The sequence below is a fragment of the Bison bison genome, unplaced genomic scaffold, assembly GCF_000754665.1.
Source record: "Bison bison bison isolate TAMUID 2011002044 unplaced genomic scaffold, Bison_UMD1.0 scf7180017864057, whole genome shotgun sequence".
NCBI classification, from domain to species: Eukaryota; Metazoa; Chordata; class Mammalia; order Artiodactyla; family Bovidae; genus Bison; species Bison bison.
The window spans coordinates 1,017,316-1,033,153 of NW_011494629.1; positions in this window are offsets into that span (position 1 = coordinate 1,017,316).

Sequence of the window (15,838 nt, forward strand, 5' to 3'; positions counted from 1 at the left end):
GATCTTCGTTTTCTGAATGTTGAGTTTTAGGCCAACTTTTTCACTCTCCTCTTTCACTTTTATCAAGAAGCTTTTTAGTTCCTCTTCACTTTCTGCCATAAGGATGGTGTCATCTGCATATCTGAGGTTATTGATATTTCTCCCAGCAATCTTGATTGCAGATTGTGCTTCCTCCAGCCCAGCATTTCTCATGATGTACTCTGCATATAAGTTAAATAAGCGGGGTGATAATATACAGCCTTGACATACTACTTTTCCTATTTGGAACCAGTCTATTGCTCCATGTCCAGTTCTAACTGTTGCTTCTTGACCTGCATACAGATTTTTCAAGAGGCAGGTCAGGTGGTCTGATATTCCCATCTCTTTCAGAGTTTTCCACAGTTTATTGTGGTCCACACAGTCAAAGGCTTTGGCATAGTCAATAAAGCAGAAATAGATGTTTTTCTGGAATTCTCTTGCTTTTTCCATGATCCAGCAGATGTTGGCAATTTGATCTCTGGTTCCTCTGCCTTTTCTAAAACCAGCTTGAACATCTGGAAGTTCATGGTTCACATATTGCTGAACCTTGCCTTGGATAATTTTGAGCATTACTTTACTAGCAGGGTAAAGCATCTGCCTGCAATGCAGGAGACCTGGGTTCGATCCCTGGGTCAGGAAGATCCCCTGGAGAAGGAAATGGCAACCCACTCCAGTACTCTTGCCTGGAAAATTCCATGGACAGAGAAGCCCGGTAGACTACAGTCCATGGGATCACAAAGAGTCAGACACGACTGAGCGACTTCACTTACTAGCGTGTGAAATGAGTGCAATTGTGTGGTAGTTTGAGCATTCTTTGGCATTGCCTTTCTTTGGGACTGGAATGAAAACTGACCTTTTCCAGTCCTGTGGCCACTGCTGAGTTTTCCAAATTTGCTGGCATAATGAGTGAAGCACTTTCACAGCATCATCTTTTAGGATTTGGAATAGCTCCACTGGAATTCCATCACCTCCACTAGCTTTGTTCCTAGTGATGCTTTCTAAGGCCCACTCGACTTCACATTCCAGGATGTCTGGCTCTAGGTCAGTGATCACACCATCATGGTTATCTTGGTCATGAAGATCTTTTTCGTACAGTTCTTCTGTGTATTCTTGCCACCTCTTCTTAATATCTTCTGCTTCTGTTAGGTCCCTACCATTTCTGTCCTTTATGGAGCCCATCTTTGCATGAAATGTTCCCTTGGTATCTCTAATTTTCTTGAAGAGATTTCTGGTCTTTCCCATTCTGTTGTTTTCCTCTATTTCTTTGCATTGATCGCTGAAGAAGGCTTTCTTATCTCTTCTTGCTATTCTTTGGAACTCTGCATTCAGATGCTTATATCTTTCCTTTTCTCCTTTTCTTTTTGCTTCTCTTCTTTTCACAGCTATTTGTAAGGCCTCCCCAGACAGCCATTGTGCTTTTTTGCATTTATTTTCCATGGGGATGGTCTTGATCCCTGTCTCCTGTACAATGTCACGAACCTCTGTCCATAGTTCATCAGGCACTCAATCTATCAGATCTAGTCCCTTAAATCTATTTTTCACTTCCACTGTATAATCATAAGGAATTTGGGGGAGGCAAGAATACTGGAATGGATTGCCATCCCTTCTCCAGGAGATCTTCCTGACCCAGGGATTGAACCTGGGTCTCTCACACTGTAGGCAGACGCTTTATTGTCTGAGCCACGAGGGAAGTCTCATACATATCAATGGTTACCTTGAAGGTAAATTTTTTTTTAAATTTTATTTTATTTTTAAACTTCACATAATTGTATTAGTTTTGCCAAATATCAAAATGAATCCACCACAGGTATACATGTGTTCCCCATCCTGAACCCTCCTCCCTCCTCCCTCCCCATACCATCCCTCTGGGTCCTCCCAGTGCACCAGCCCCAAGCATCTAGTATCGTGCATCGAACCTGGACTGGCAACTCGTTTCTTACATGTTATTTTACATGTTTCAGTGCCATTCTCCCAAATCTTCCCACCCTCTCCCTCTCCCACAGAGTCCATAAGACTGTTCTATACATCAGTGTCTCTTTTGCTGTCTCGTACACAGGGTTATTGTTACCATCTTTCTAAATTCCATATATATGCATTAGTATACTGTATTGATGTTTTTCCTTCTGGCTTACTTCAAATGTTTTAAATGCTCCAACCAAAAGACACATTGGCTGAATGGATAAGAAAACAAGACCCCTATATATTATGCTACAAGTGGCAACTTGATCAGAAGCTGGAAGCTAAAAGGAATGAGTTCTGCAGGGCCTCAGGATGGAATGTGACCTTACTAATCTTTAAAGTTTGGCCTAGTAATACTGCATTTGGACTTCTATACTTCAACCAATCGTATCTGTGAACCCAGCCTACCCTTGTGCATGCATCTCAAATTCCTGAGGTTTCCAGGGCTCTGCCAGCCAACTGGCTCTTTGCCCATTTATACCATTTTTCCAGGTACCACAGGTTGAAAATATCTTCCCCTTTCCAACTCATATGATTTTTTTATCTTTCAAAAATTTGTGTTTTTTTTTGTTGTTGTTTTTCCTTTGTTTTTCCACCATCTTCTAATGGTCAAAATATTTGCCTGAGCTCTGGCTACCTGCAGCTCTGGTTGTCTGCAGTCCATTCAGCAAGAAAGAGGAAGACATGAAAAAAAGCTCATCTTCATTTTTTAAAAGATACTTCCTGGAAGTCCCACATGACATGCAGCTGACTTCTCATTGCCTAGAGCCTTCCACACAGTTGTACTAAATACAGTGGAAGTTGGAAAATAAAGCCTTTATTCACCCACCTAAGGTAGTCACATGGAGAAGGCAATGGCACCCCACTCCAGTACTCTTGCCTGGAAAATCCCATGGATGGAGGAGCCTGGTAGGCTGTGGTCCATTGGGTTGCAAAGAGTTGGACATGACTGAGCGACTTCCCTTTCACTTTTCACTTTCATGCGTTGGAAAAGGAAATGGCAACCCACTCCCGTGTTCTTGCCTGGAGAATCCCAGGGATGGGGGAGCCTGGTGGGCTGCCATCTATGGGGTCACACAGAGTCGGACACAACTGAAGTGACTTAGCAGCAGCAGCAGCAAGATAGTGACATGTCCACCTAGAAGCTGGAAGCCAAAGAAAAAGGGCAGAAAGAGATTAGCGACTTTTCTCACTCTGTCACACTCAAGATGACAACATTTTAAAAAATACTAAAACCACTGAAAAGAGTAGCTGTTAATTTTACTTTGCACAGTAGGCCATCACAGGTAAGTTGCACCTTGACTGTGCCTGATACACAAATCTTTGTCAAATGAATGAACCTGAATAAACCATCAACCTGAGAGAAAGGTGATTTCTTGTGTTTACTGTATTCCATGACAGATAACAATATTTATTTTCTTATATTGAATTCATCAACAAATAGAAAACTTGCTTGCGACATGACATACTATACCAGCTCTGAGTCTTGCTGTTATATTACATCTGATCACAAGCTTCCAGGCCTATTAATCACTGCCAAGTAGGATGCCTGGGGAGACCAAAGTAAGAAATTATGAAATAGTGAGAAGTCTTTGTTTGATTCTTATATACAAACCTCCTCCAATGCAACAATGATGGCAGCATAATCAGAAGCATACTAGCCATGTTACAGAGAACTTGAAGCAGAAGTCATGATTAAATGACTGGCATTTTTCAAATAGAAGCAACTGTGTTTAAAACAGCTGACTTCTGTGAGATAAAGAATTTTTATTACAGAGACTTAGCAAGACTTAGAATAAACTTCTCCATGAGCAAAATACTCTAAAAAGAGCAAAGACATGATCAAATTTACTCTGCTAGTGTGGAAAAAATGCACCTGAGGTTAAAGAATTGTTCTTGAGCTATTCTAAAGATTGAGATATTAGCAAATATCTCTAATGTTGTTGGAATCTTACTCTTCGAGGGTCAGTGGAGATATGGGGGTAAGAGAAAAAAGAGGGGTTGGAAAAGTATTTTGTTTAATCCATGGAGATGTGAGTTGTGATTTGAATCAGCCTGTGTAACTTTTCTTTAGACTTGCCATAAAGATCAAAATAAAGATCCTTCATTCACTTTGAAAATTTTACTAAACAGGAATGGCATTCGAATTTTACAGTCTAGTGGTGATAAGAACAGCAACCGACAAGTAAGTAGTAGACAATTTCAAGTGGTAATGACTTCTGGGAAGACATTAATTGGGGGTGAGAGAGAGAGTAAATAGCTGGATGGCAGTGTGTTCATGAGAAGAAGCTGGTCACGTCAAGGGTGAGTATGAAGGGATGGAGTAGGGCCAAGGTTAACTTTAGGCAAAAGATAAGCAAAGCACAGGGTTCTAGGGCTGGGGAAAGCCCGGCATGATAGGTGGCAGAGTGCAGGCTCCCATGCTGACTCTGGTGTGTGGGGACCATGGCTTAGTATGAAACAGGAGGAAAGGGCTGGGACTACCTTGAGGACAGACTTGCTGACCACAGGAAGGGATCTGAGTTGCATGCTAAGTGTGATGGAAGCCATCTGAGTGTACTGGATGATAAGACAACATTAACATGTACTTTGCAAACAGCTCCCTATGCCTATGAGATTAAACTGCAGAAGGGAGACAAGAGGCAAGTCAGGAAAAAGTGCTAATGGACTGTTGCACAGTTGAGACCAGTGATGACGATGCTTCTGATGAGGAGCAGTAAGACGGAAACATGTAGAGAGAACTGAGATATATCTTGCAGAAAGGCCAAGAGAATTTGGTTGTGGGGATGAAAGTTTTTGTTATAGAGCTCCCATTAAATGCTGGGTTTATTATCCTGTTTGATACTTGAGCACACCTTTGTGAAACCACAGTATAGACAGAAGGGAAGATATCCCATGGGCAATAGTCTCCACTTAGTGGAGTCTTGTTCTTAGCATTCTAGAGTCACATTTCTTACCTAACCAGATGAGATAAAAATGATCTTTTTAAGAACTATGATTTATCATGATTTGGTAAACACTTTGGGCTTCCCTGGTGGCTCAGTGGTAAAGAATCTGCATGCCAATGCAGGAGACATGGGTTTGATCCCTGGGTCTGGAAGATGCCCTGGAGTAGGAAATGGTAACGCACCCTGGTATTCTTGCCTGAGAAATCCATCCCATGGACAGAAGACCCTGATGGGCTCCAGTCCCTGGAGTCACAAAGAATCAGACATAAATGAGTGACTAATAACAGCACACTGTGTAAATTCAAAGTGTATAACATGCAAATTTAAGGGGTATAGTTTGATACACTTATATATTGCAATATGATCCCCACAATGGCATTAGCTAACATCTCCATCATATCACATAATTACCATTTCTTTTTCTGTGGTGAGAACATTTAACATCAACTCTTTTAGCAACTTTCAAGTATAGCATATAATAGTATTCATTATATTCACAATGCTATACTTTAGGTCCCCAGAACTTATTCATCTTTGAACTGGAAGTTTGTCTCCTTTGACCAGTATCTCCCCAATTCTCCCACCCCCTGATAACCACCATTCCACTCCTCATTTCTATGAGTTTGGTTTTTTTTTTTCTTTTATTCCACATATAAGTGACATCATACAGTGCTTGTCTTTCTCTGTTGGATCTATTTCACTTCGCATAATGCCCTCCAAGTCCATCCCCATGTTCATCACAGCATTATTCTCAATAGCCAAGATATTGAAACAAGCCAAGTGGCCGTCAACAGATGAATGAATAAAGTAGATGTGATATATGTATACAATAGAATACTATTCAGCCTTGAGAACGAAGGAAATCCTGCCATTTGTGGCAAGCCAGGAGAAAAGGTCTTTAGGGAAGTCATCAAGTAAACATGAGTCTTTAGGGTGGGCCTTAATCCAGTGATTGGTGTCCTCATAAGACACAGACATGTACAGAAGAAAGAGGACATGAAGGCTCGCAGGGAGAAAAGATGGCCAAGGAGAAAAGCGGAAAACAGCCTCCCTCACAGCCTCAGAAGGAACCAACCTTGCCTACACCTTGACCTCAGACTCTGGCCTCTGGAACTGAGAGAAAACACGTATCTGTTGGGTAAGCCCCCCAGTCTGTGATGCTTTGTTACAGCAGCCCTAGTACGTAAACATAGAAGCCAGCACTTCCGTGATTTTAAAGACCCTTCTGTATGCAATGGGAAAAGTAGGAAGAGTGGAGAGCTGCTATCTCTTATTTCTCATGTTTATCAGAACTCCATCTAGAATTCAGTTGGATCTCTTTGGAGGATTTCTGAAAGTGTTTCAGAAGCCCACAGTTTACTCTTCTTCTGCAAAATGTATTGCAAAGTAGTAAAAATCTGCCTGGACAAGCAGCTCTTTAAAGACTGAAGTGATTCTGTCTGTTCTTCTAGCTCATCTTTCTCCTCAACAGGGGATAAAAAGAAGGTAGACAAAGAAGAAAGAAACAGAAAAATCAAGTACTTTTCATTAAATGCCTGAAACAGCCCCTTTTATTCAAATGTAAGGTTCTAGGCTACACATTGTCCTTATTTTCTGAAGATCCTCTTTCTTCAGCTTCCAAGACCTGGCCCTGAGGTATCAGCCTATTGAACTTGGAATTAATAAGGAGTCTCAGCAGTAAAGACTCTGCCAGCAAAGCAAGTCACAGGAGATGCAGGTTCAATCCCTAAATCAGGAAGACCCGCTGGAGAAGGAATTGGCAACCCACTCCAGTATTCTTGCCTGGAGAATCCCATGGACAGAGAAGCCTGGTGGGCTACAGTCCACAGGATCACAAAGAGTTGAACACAACTGAAGTGACTTAGCATGCAGCACACATATCTTAATGGTGTTTAAAATTATGGGAGTCCCAGGAAATAACTCTTGGGGAAGATATTCTCTTTAATTTTTTTAAGCTGAAGTATAGTTGGTTTACAATGTTGTGTTAATTTCTGCTGCATAGCAAAGTGATTCAGTTACACATCTATATGTATTTTTCATTTTCTCTTCCATTATGGCATATCACAGGATACTGAATATAGTTCCCTGTGCTATACAGTATGACCTTTTTTTAATTCAGTCTAACCCTAAACTTCCACTCCATCCCTTCCCCACCTCCCTCCCCTTTGGCAACCACAAGTCTGCTGTCTATGTCTGTGAGTCTGTCTCTGTTCCATAGATAAGCTCATTTTTATGCTCTGGACCTCTTAAGAGGGCACTTCTGCATGCCTTTAATTTACCTCTAAGGGACATAAGATTCTACCTCCCTGTTTTTCCTATAGATAGAGAACAGGTGTCTTCCCAATTTGGGATGGGAAGGTCTCCCACCCGAGACCACTGTGCCCTAGAAGAAATGCTTCCACCAAAATCGGAAGAATTCATGCAAGCTACCCAAGAATCATGACATGAAATATACAACTTGAGTTCTATTGCTGTGTTTGTCCTCTTAAAGAAAAAGTTCTATCCCTGAATGCTACACGGAACTTTAAGCATCGTGCCTTTCAAAGGAGAGGGATGGGGAGAAATCAAGAGCTGGGAGGCAGCAGGATGAAGAATGGCCGAAGGCAAACTCCCTGAAACAGGAGTCCAACCTGTGCCTCTGCAGGCCTGAACTGAGCTCAACATAGCACGAGCAGCCGTGGGAGGGGTGGACACAAGCACCTTCCCTGGCAATGTGGCTGGAAAAATCCACCATCGTCATTCCTCAACTGGCTGCACAGGGCTCCAAGGCTTGGGGGCAAGTTCCAACATTGCTTCCCATCAAGGACATGTCAGATCCCCAGCTGGCCCGGGATTGCCCATGGGGTAATTAACAGGGCTCCCGAGGATCATTTATGAGCTCGTCATTCCTGGTGATGCTTAACTAGTGAGAAGTGTCTCTCTGAGGAGCCAGGACTCAACTTTTAGTAAAGGGCTGATTCAAACTTGCATCCTGGAGGGTTCCCTTTCATAAACAGGGTTCCTCTTATCAAACGGACAGGGAGGCCTGGAGACTTCTATAGGCCAGAGAGTTCTTTGGATGACAAAGGCTGCCACTAAGTCCCTGTCTGGCTTTGATCCATCCACGTAAGGAAAGCTGGATGGACTGCTCCCACCAGCAAGTTGTGGGAAAGACAGAGAATGGGCCATCTGATATCCTCCATCTTGCCCAACACCTGGGCAATATGCTCAGAAGACTATCCTAAAAACCAGGAAATCTCAATTTACATCCTGGCTCTAATTTTACATCCTTACACACAGAACCAGTTTCCTCTTGGTGACATGAGAGACTAAACTCCTGGCTGGCCATCCTGGTCCTGACAGCTCAGACAATCCGCTTTCAGTCAGTTCAACAGTGGGCCCCAGGATCACTATTGCTGACAGCAGGGATGTCACCTCCTCCTTGCCCTTCTCAGTGCTGCACACCCCGCCCCCCAATCAGAGATGTCCACAGGATTGTGTAGATGCCACTCTCCTCTTTGTGAAGTTAAACAGCTCTGAAATTGAGCCTGGGGATCTTACCTCCTCTGCAGGCTCGGGGCCCCCTCAACAGTGCCTAGTCTTCAGTTGCAATATATTTTTTAATCCTAAGTAGCCGGTTAAAAAATCACATGTTGTGGTGCCCATGTGCAGATACTATGATCTCATAGTCAGTCAGTGATAATGGGGGAATTCAGTGTACCAATTACTCCCAGCTCCTTTGGGCTGGGCTAGACTCTTCTGAGCACCTGCTCAAGCCTGCTGCATGGCACCAGCTATGGGAGATGCCTGTGCCCTTTGCAGCTGACTCATCCATTTCTTGGTCCCAAAGGGCATCTGGTGGAGGGAGGTGCTTCCAGGCCCTGTGCCCCTGGAAGAGGGTTGCTGGTCTAGGGACCAACCACTACTCCAGTGATTTCACCAGATCTCTGGTTCTGTTCCTGGTTGGAGGTGTCTGCATACCTCTCTGTCCCATGAGCTCTCTAGCCAGCAACCTCAGCCACAGCCTTTGTCCTCCAATTTCCACAGAGAAGGGACCCCAGATGAGGCTGTCATTTTAAGTTTCACCCTCTGCCATTTCTGCTTGGCTGTGATTGTCCCACTGAAGTAAAGGGAGTTGCTCTAGGAGAAAATTCCCTGCAAGGTCCCCAATTAGACTAGGGACAAGCCCACTCTGCATCCTGTTCCCACTCCCTGCATCCTGAGTCTGCATCTTCTCATAGAGGGCCAATAACATCGCCACCTGGGCCTTGTCCTTCCCTCCAAACCTCTCTCTTTCTCTACTCCTTATCTTGCTCAACCCTAGGTAGGGGGCCCCTCTCTGCCTCTCTTTTACAGAGCCTTGGGTCTCTCTACCCAGGCTGAAAGGACACGTCAGTCAGACCTCATCTTTGCTCTTAGCATTTGAAGGCAACTTTGGGAATTTCAAATTTCCCTCTTTCTTTACAAAGCCTGGCTTACTAAGATCATTTTCTCACTGAGCACTTCAAAAGTCTGGCTTGGAAGTTAAAAGCTATGTCTTGCCTCTTTCTCTTTGCTCTCTATCTATAAATGTCTAGGCTGAGAGGCACAGGGTCACATCAGAGAAGGTGAAAAGCACAAGAGCATTAACATTTGTTCAAAAAAATGTGTTATCCCGGAGTCTAGAAAAGATTTCATTCTTCAGGAGGTTCAAAGGTCTCCTGCCAATTGGCAGAGGGAAGAACTCTAAGTTATCTAGGTAAAGAGAACCCCCATTTCATGTGTTCATACAAATGTAGGAGACATGAAGGGCAGGACACGGTCTGTGGTCCTTGAATGTTTGTGATCTTCAGGAAAGAAAAACATTTCTGAATGTATTTTTACCACTGTTGTCACTTTTAACGCTGTTATTTGCCAAATGACTTCTTGTACAGTAATTATTGTTATCCACATACCAAAGTGAAGCCAGAGCTAGTTTTAATGGCTATAAAGGATAACACTGATGTTAGCTATCCAGGCTGGAAAAAAGCTGGCTACTCTGGGATCTGATGGTCCCTTCTTCTCCCCTCTGTCTCAGACAGCACCAGTTCTGCACCCGCCTCCCCAGCCCCATCCCTTCTCGCACGGATTAAAACTGGGCTTTTGGGTTACCCACTGGGCTTGCTTTTCAAGAATGCATAGCAGGAAGTAGGTGGAATTTCTCTGCCTCTCAGTTCCCACATCTGAAACACCCCTGCTCTCTTGTCGGTATTTCGGGTCAGTTAAAGATAATGCAGGCAAAATATCTACATACTCTAGATAACAGGTGGCTACTAGGAAATGCTATCACTATTCCTGAATTTGATGGGGTGGGAAATTTCACCCTCCCGACACAGAAAATGTGAAATAATAAATGTCTGCTGTTTTAACCCGCTGAATCTGTAAAAATTTCTTTTTGCAGGAATAGAAAACAAACAATCTGGGCTTCTGACTTTCAGCACTCTTCTGACAGCCATTACCTTTTATTTTATAGGGGACAAGAAAGGTTAAGACACCCTCAGATGGATGCCACATTCTACAAGGGAGAGGTTATGATGGAAGGCCCCTGCCTTCCCAGCCTTTCTCACTGTGGTTGTTGAACTATAATGGACAGGCCCCTTACTCCTTCAATGGGAGGCAGGAAGTGGGAGTCACTGAAGGAGAGAGTATTTCTTTGGTGCAAATGACTCACCACGTCCCCCTCTTCTTCATTTAGTGATGAGGAGAAATGTGACAAAAGGATAAATTAAATTTCATTGTTTGTCTTTATCTTTTATTTCTAGGACTGTGCCAAATGGTTAAAAAGAATGTAATGGATGGATGATGAATGAGCAGATTGACAGATGAATGGAAGGATGGATGGATGGATAGATGGATGATGAGTTGATACATGAGGCTTGAACTTGTGGTTAGTCTCTGGTGAGCTTGAGCCCACTCTGGGGCCTGGACTTGCACTGTTTCTCTGTAGTGAAGCACTCAAGGTTGAAAGTTGCCAGTGGCTTGCCTGGACCACTGCATCTTCCCTATTCCTGGGTTCTGGATCCTATCATCTACTCTGTGAGATACCTCCTGGAGTTTTGGCTGCTTACTATCCATGGTCTTCTGAATGCTATCCACTGATAACCCAATTTCTGCTCCCCCTCCCCACCCATGGCCCTGCAGTCCTCAGGACTTCCCCTCCCCCTGGACTGACCTTTCTCTTTGCCGCCCATCCACACCTGCCCTGACAGGTGCTATAAAACGTAGTCTCAGCAAACATGACCCACATGATCTGGGATATCTTAGAACAGCATGTGATTACTATCTGGGAAATGCACTCACAGAAATGAGAGTGGCAGCCATCCCCAAGTTTGAAAGGCACCAGGAAAAGTGTTCTCAGTCCTATGCTTGGCTCCTACATACTTCACTGCACAGGTGAAGTCAAGGGCAGTGCATCCACTAGATAAATTGCTACAGGATGGGCTATGCCCCTTGAGCTTTCCCGAGGTGGGCCAAGCTGATTACCCTGATTTTCTCCTTGGGCAAAGGGGCAGATTTGTGGTATCTACTTGGTCAACTGGCTCGGTCACTTGGTCAAATGGGAGTGGAAAGGGTGAGTATGGAATTCCATCTCAGAGGAGGGTATAGTGAGCTCCTTCTGCTTAGTGCTCTCTTCATACTTTAGAGCACCCAGCATGGCCCTTGGTGGCCCCCACCAAGTCCAAGTCAAAGCATGAGAATTCATTAAAGCAAAATTCAAACCAAAGAGCCCAAAGACCATTGCCTCCTACACCCTGCTGTTCACATGCTGGAAAAGTCAACATGCTGGTGTGGTCACAAGGAACTTTATAGTGTTTTTTCCGAAATTCATAAACGTAATGTTCAGTTGTATTATTTTAACCCCATGATTAACTTACCTTTCAGGACAGGACCACTTCTTAGAGGTCTAGTGTATTGCTGATCTCCCTCCTGATGCCAACTGTCTCACTCTGCACATTGTTCACTGAACCCAGCCGTAGGCAAGGTGGGAGCCAAGAGACTGGAAGGAGACTTGAGGAGCCTCAGGAACTGCAGACATGTTTATTCTCTCCTGGCTATTTTCTCCTCTCGTGGCTGACCCAATGGACACAGCCTTCGGGCAGCTATAATGCTTCGGCATTTTAGTTGAAGCTCACATATCCCTTGGAGAAGGCAATGGCACCCCACTCCAGTACTCTTGCCTGGAAAATCCCAATGGCAGAGGAGCCTGGTGGGCTGCAGTCCATGGGGTCGCTAAGAGTCGGGACACGACTGAGCGGCTTCACTTTCACTTTTCACTTTCATGCATTGGAGAAGGAAAGGGCAACCCACTAGAGTGTTCTTGCCTGGAGAATCCCAGGGACGGGGGAGCCTGGTGGGTTTCCGTCTATGGGGTCGCACAGAGTCGGACACGACTGAAGTGACTTAGCAGTAGCACATATTCCTACAGCACAAAGTAGTCCCTGCTGCGCATGTGCAGTGCTATAAGTGATCTCAGCTGTTACATAGTCATTATTTACCAAACGTGGGGCGAGAGACCTGGAACACGCCATCTTGGCTAATTTGCTCTCTCTCCACATCTAGCTACGATTTTTGTGCCCTTAGGTCACTTTAGATGCTTTTTCTCAATTATTTCTTTTTTTTTTCTCTTAAATATTTTAATTGAAATACAGTTGATTAACAATATTGTGTTTTAGTTTCACAAAATGATGCCATTACTCCTTTTAACAACCTGGTGGTATATTAATAATAAAAGTATTATTATTACTCCAATGTTATCAGTGAAGACAATAACCAAGGTCACACAACCAATTAGCAATAGAATCAGGGTTCAAGCTGTGGCCACCAGGGTCCAAAATGTCTCAGCATCTTCCAATATCTACATTATCCAGGATTCTGCTAGCAGAAGACTCTGCAGGCTAAACTAAGGAGTCAAAGACTCTTCAATACCTGCTACTTTCTCAAGGGGCTAGCAAGAGCTTCTGTGTGTCAGGTCAATCCTCAGTCTCACCTCTTGGGTAAGGAGGATGCCAGCAGCCACTGGCACCAACAAGGTAAGTCCAGGTTTGGCTGCTATCAGACCTGGCATCAATTTGAGCTCTACCTTACTTTTGTGAACATGAGGATGCTATTCAACCTCTCTTGCTTCTCTTTTTTCAATCTGTCAACTGGGAATGATAGCAATACCCACTCCTCCTGCATGCATGCAGTTGTGAAGAATCAATTTGCTTAAAGTACCTAATCCCATGCCTGACACATGATGAGAATTGAATATTGGTTGGCTGCTATCATTTTAGCAACAAATATTGGTTTCACTGGAGAAAAGGTGTCCTTAATGGTCAGGACCCACAGGAAGCAGCCCTGGATGCCTGACCTGTGTGATGGGTGTGTCACTGCTGAGCTTGGGGCTAAAGGTGGGTGATGGTGGTGGCTGTGGATACAGGTGATGACACAGGTAATACTACATTACTGTCACAAAGCCATGGCTTGAGGTAATATGGAGCATCTGTGTCAGAGAGTTCAATCTATCAGTCTTCTCTATTGAAAATCCCAAATTTGTCGGCTGAAAGCAGCTCTCCACTAGATGAGGATCCTCTTTATAAGAATCTTCACGAGGACAAATACGCACATGCAGTTTCCCAATGCCAACACAGAAGTGCTCCCAGCTTGTTTCTGGAGTTTGACTTTTAATGAGGTCTGGACTGGAGGCAAGGCTGGTTGCACTGTTTGAAACAAGCCCCTGCAGAACATGGAGCAACTACCCAACCCAGGACGGGTATTCACAAAGAGAGCTTTGATGTGGTCTACTGCAACCAGAGTGCCCAGCTGACTCTCCTACAGAATATCAGCGATATCATCTGCACACACCTGAGCCAACGTTTCATTCTCACCTTTGGAGCAAATCACAGATTACGGAACACTCTAGAAACATTGCCAGAAAGTGATGAAAGATGTTAATTTGACTATGAAACCTCAACAAAGGGGCCTCATTGTCAGCCAAGAACAACTTTAGACAAGAAAGAAACTAAAAATGTACCACCTAAATTCTGCCTGAACACCATCAACTGTATGGAGCATCTTAGAGGGAACCATATTTCTCATATGGAATTAACATGAAAATTAACAACAGTCAGACAAATGCCTTATTTCCTCAGACTACACACAGTAACGCATAGGCCACCAGGTCTTTTGGGTCTGAGATTTCCAGGCAAGCATTGAGGTAGGGCTGTGCGTTATGGCTTATTCACCTAGTGCCCCAGAGGGAGCTTCCCATTCATATTTTGGTTCTTTCTCTCCTCTGCTCCCATTCAGATCAGCAGTGGACACAGGGCTCTTTCTGGTGGGGACTGCTGCTACTGCTGCTGCTAAGTTGCTTCAATCGTGTCCGACTCTGTGCGACCCCACAGACGGCAGCCCACCAGGCTCACCCATCCCTGGGATTCTCCAGGCAAGAACACTGGAGTGGGTTGCCATTTCCTTCTCCAATGCATGAAAGTGAAAAGTGAAAGTGAAGTCGCTCAGTCGTGTCCGACTCTTAGTGACCCTGGTTAGGTCCAAATCTCCCCTGGACTACATCTCCATTAGGGGGCTAGGCATTTGCCCACCAACTCTGAGTCCAGGATTTCCTTTGAAACAGTCATCATGGCAGTAGTTTCAAGGGATTGCTGGGGAGATTCCATTAGAAAAACAATGTGAACTAGAATTTATGTAAATTGCTTAGCACCGTAGACACTGTTGTTGCTGTTGTTAACAGTAGTCATCAAATCTGGAAAATCATTCCATCTTTATAGCCATTGGAACTCTGGGGAGAGCTTTGTGAATACTCAGAGGGGACCATTCTTATTCTGCTCCTTTGGTAGGTCCCCAAAGAATACTGACTGCTGTCATTTGTTCAATGAAATGTTTATTAAGAGCCATGCATAGCATGAAATTTGCACTCTGGAGTTTTAGACAAGACTCTCTTATAGTAAAAAACTAAAATTTAAAAAGAACTGTAAATTCTGTTTGCTCACTGGAGATGTTAATTACATAATGTCTTGCTGATTGCTTTATAAATGAATCTCGCTCTATCTGTGACAGCCCTGGATAAATAGGGTAGTGAAAAAGTGAAGTAGTGAAAAAGTGAAGTAGTGAAAGAGTTGGTCGCTTAGTCATCTCTATCTCTTTTCGAGCTCATGGACTGTAGCCCACTAGGCTCCTCTGTCCATAGGATTCTTCAGTCAAGAATACTGGAGTGGGTTGTGGTTCCCTCCTCAATGGGATCTTCCTGTCCTAGAGATTGAACCCATGGCTCCTGTGTCTCTTGCATTGCAAGCAAATTCTTTACCTGCTGAGACACTGGGAAAGCCCCTATAATGGAAATGCCATTAATCTGTGGTTATGGGTCTGTCTCTTTCCTGCATTTTCCATGTAGACAGTGTATCATCTGCAAAAAGAATGGTTTTCATTTTTGTTCTATTTCCAACTATATGTCCCTTTCCCGGTCCTGATGTGCTGCCCAGACCCTACAGAACAAAGTTGATTAGAAGTGTGAGAGTGGTCAGTCCACTTCATGCCTGATTTTAAAGGGACTGCTTCTAATCTTCTCCTGTTAAGTGGTATTATATTTTCTGAAGGTCTTCAGTAGATAAGGTTTACCTGGCTATGAAAGATCTATTCTATTACTAGTTTTTAAATGAATTCATAAGAGTAAGTGTAGAATTTCATCAGGTGCAATTTTCTACACTGAGGATCCCATGCTTTTCCTTATTTATGCTTTAACATGACTAATTATATTACTATATTTCCCAATGTTCAGTTCAGTTCAGTTCAGTTGTTCAGTCGTGTCCGACTCTTTGCAACCCCATGAATCGCAGCACGCCAGGCCTCCCTGTCCATCACCAACTCCCGGAGTTCACCCAAACCCATGTTCATTGAGTCGGTGATGCCATCCAACCATC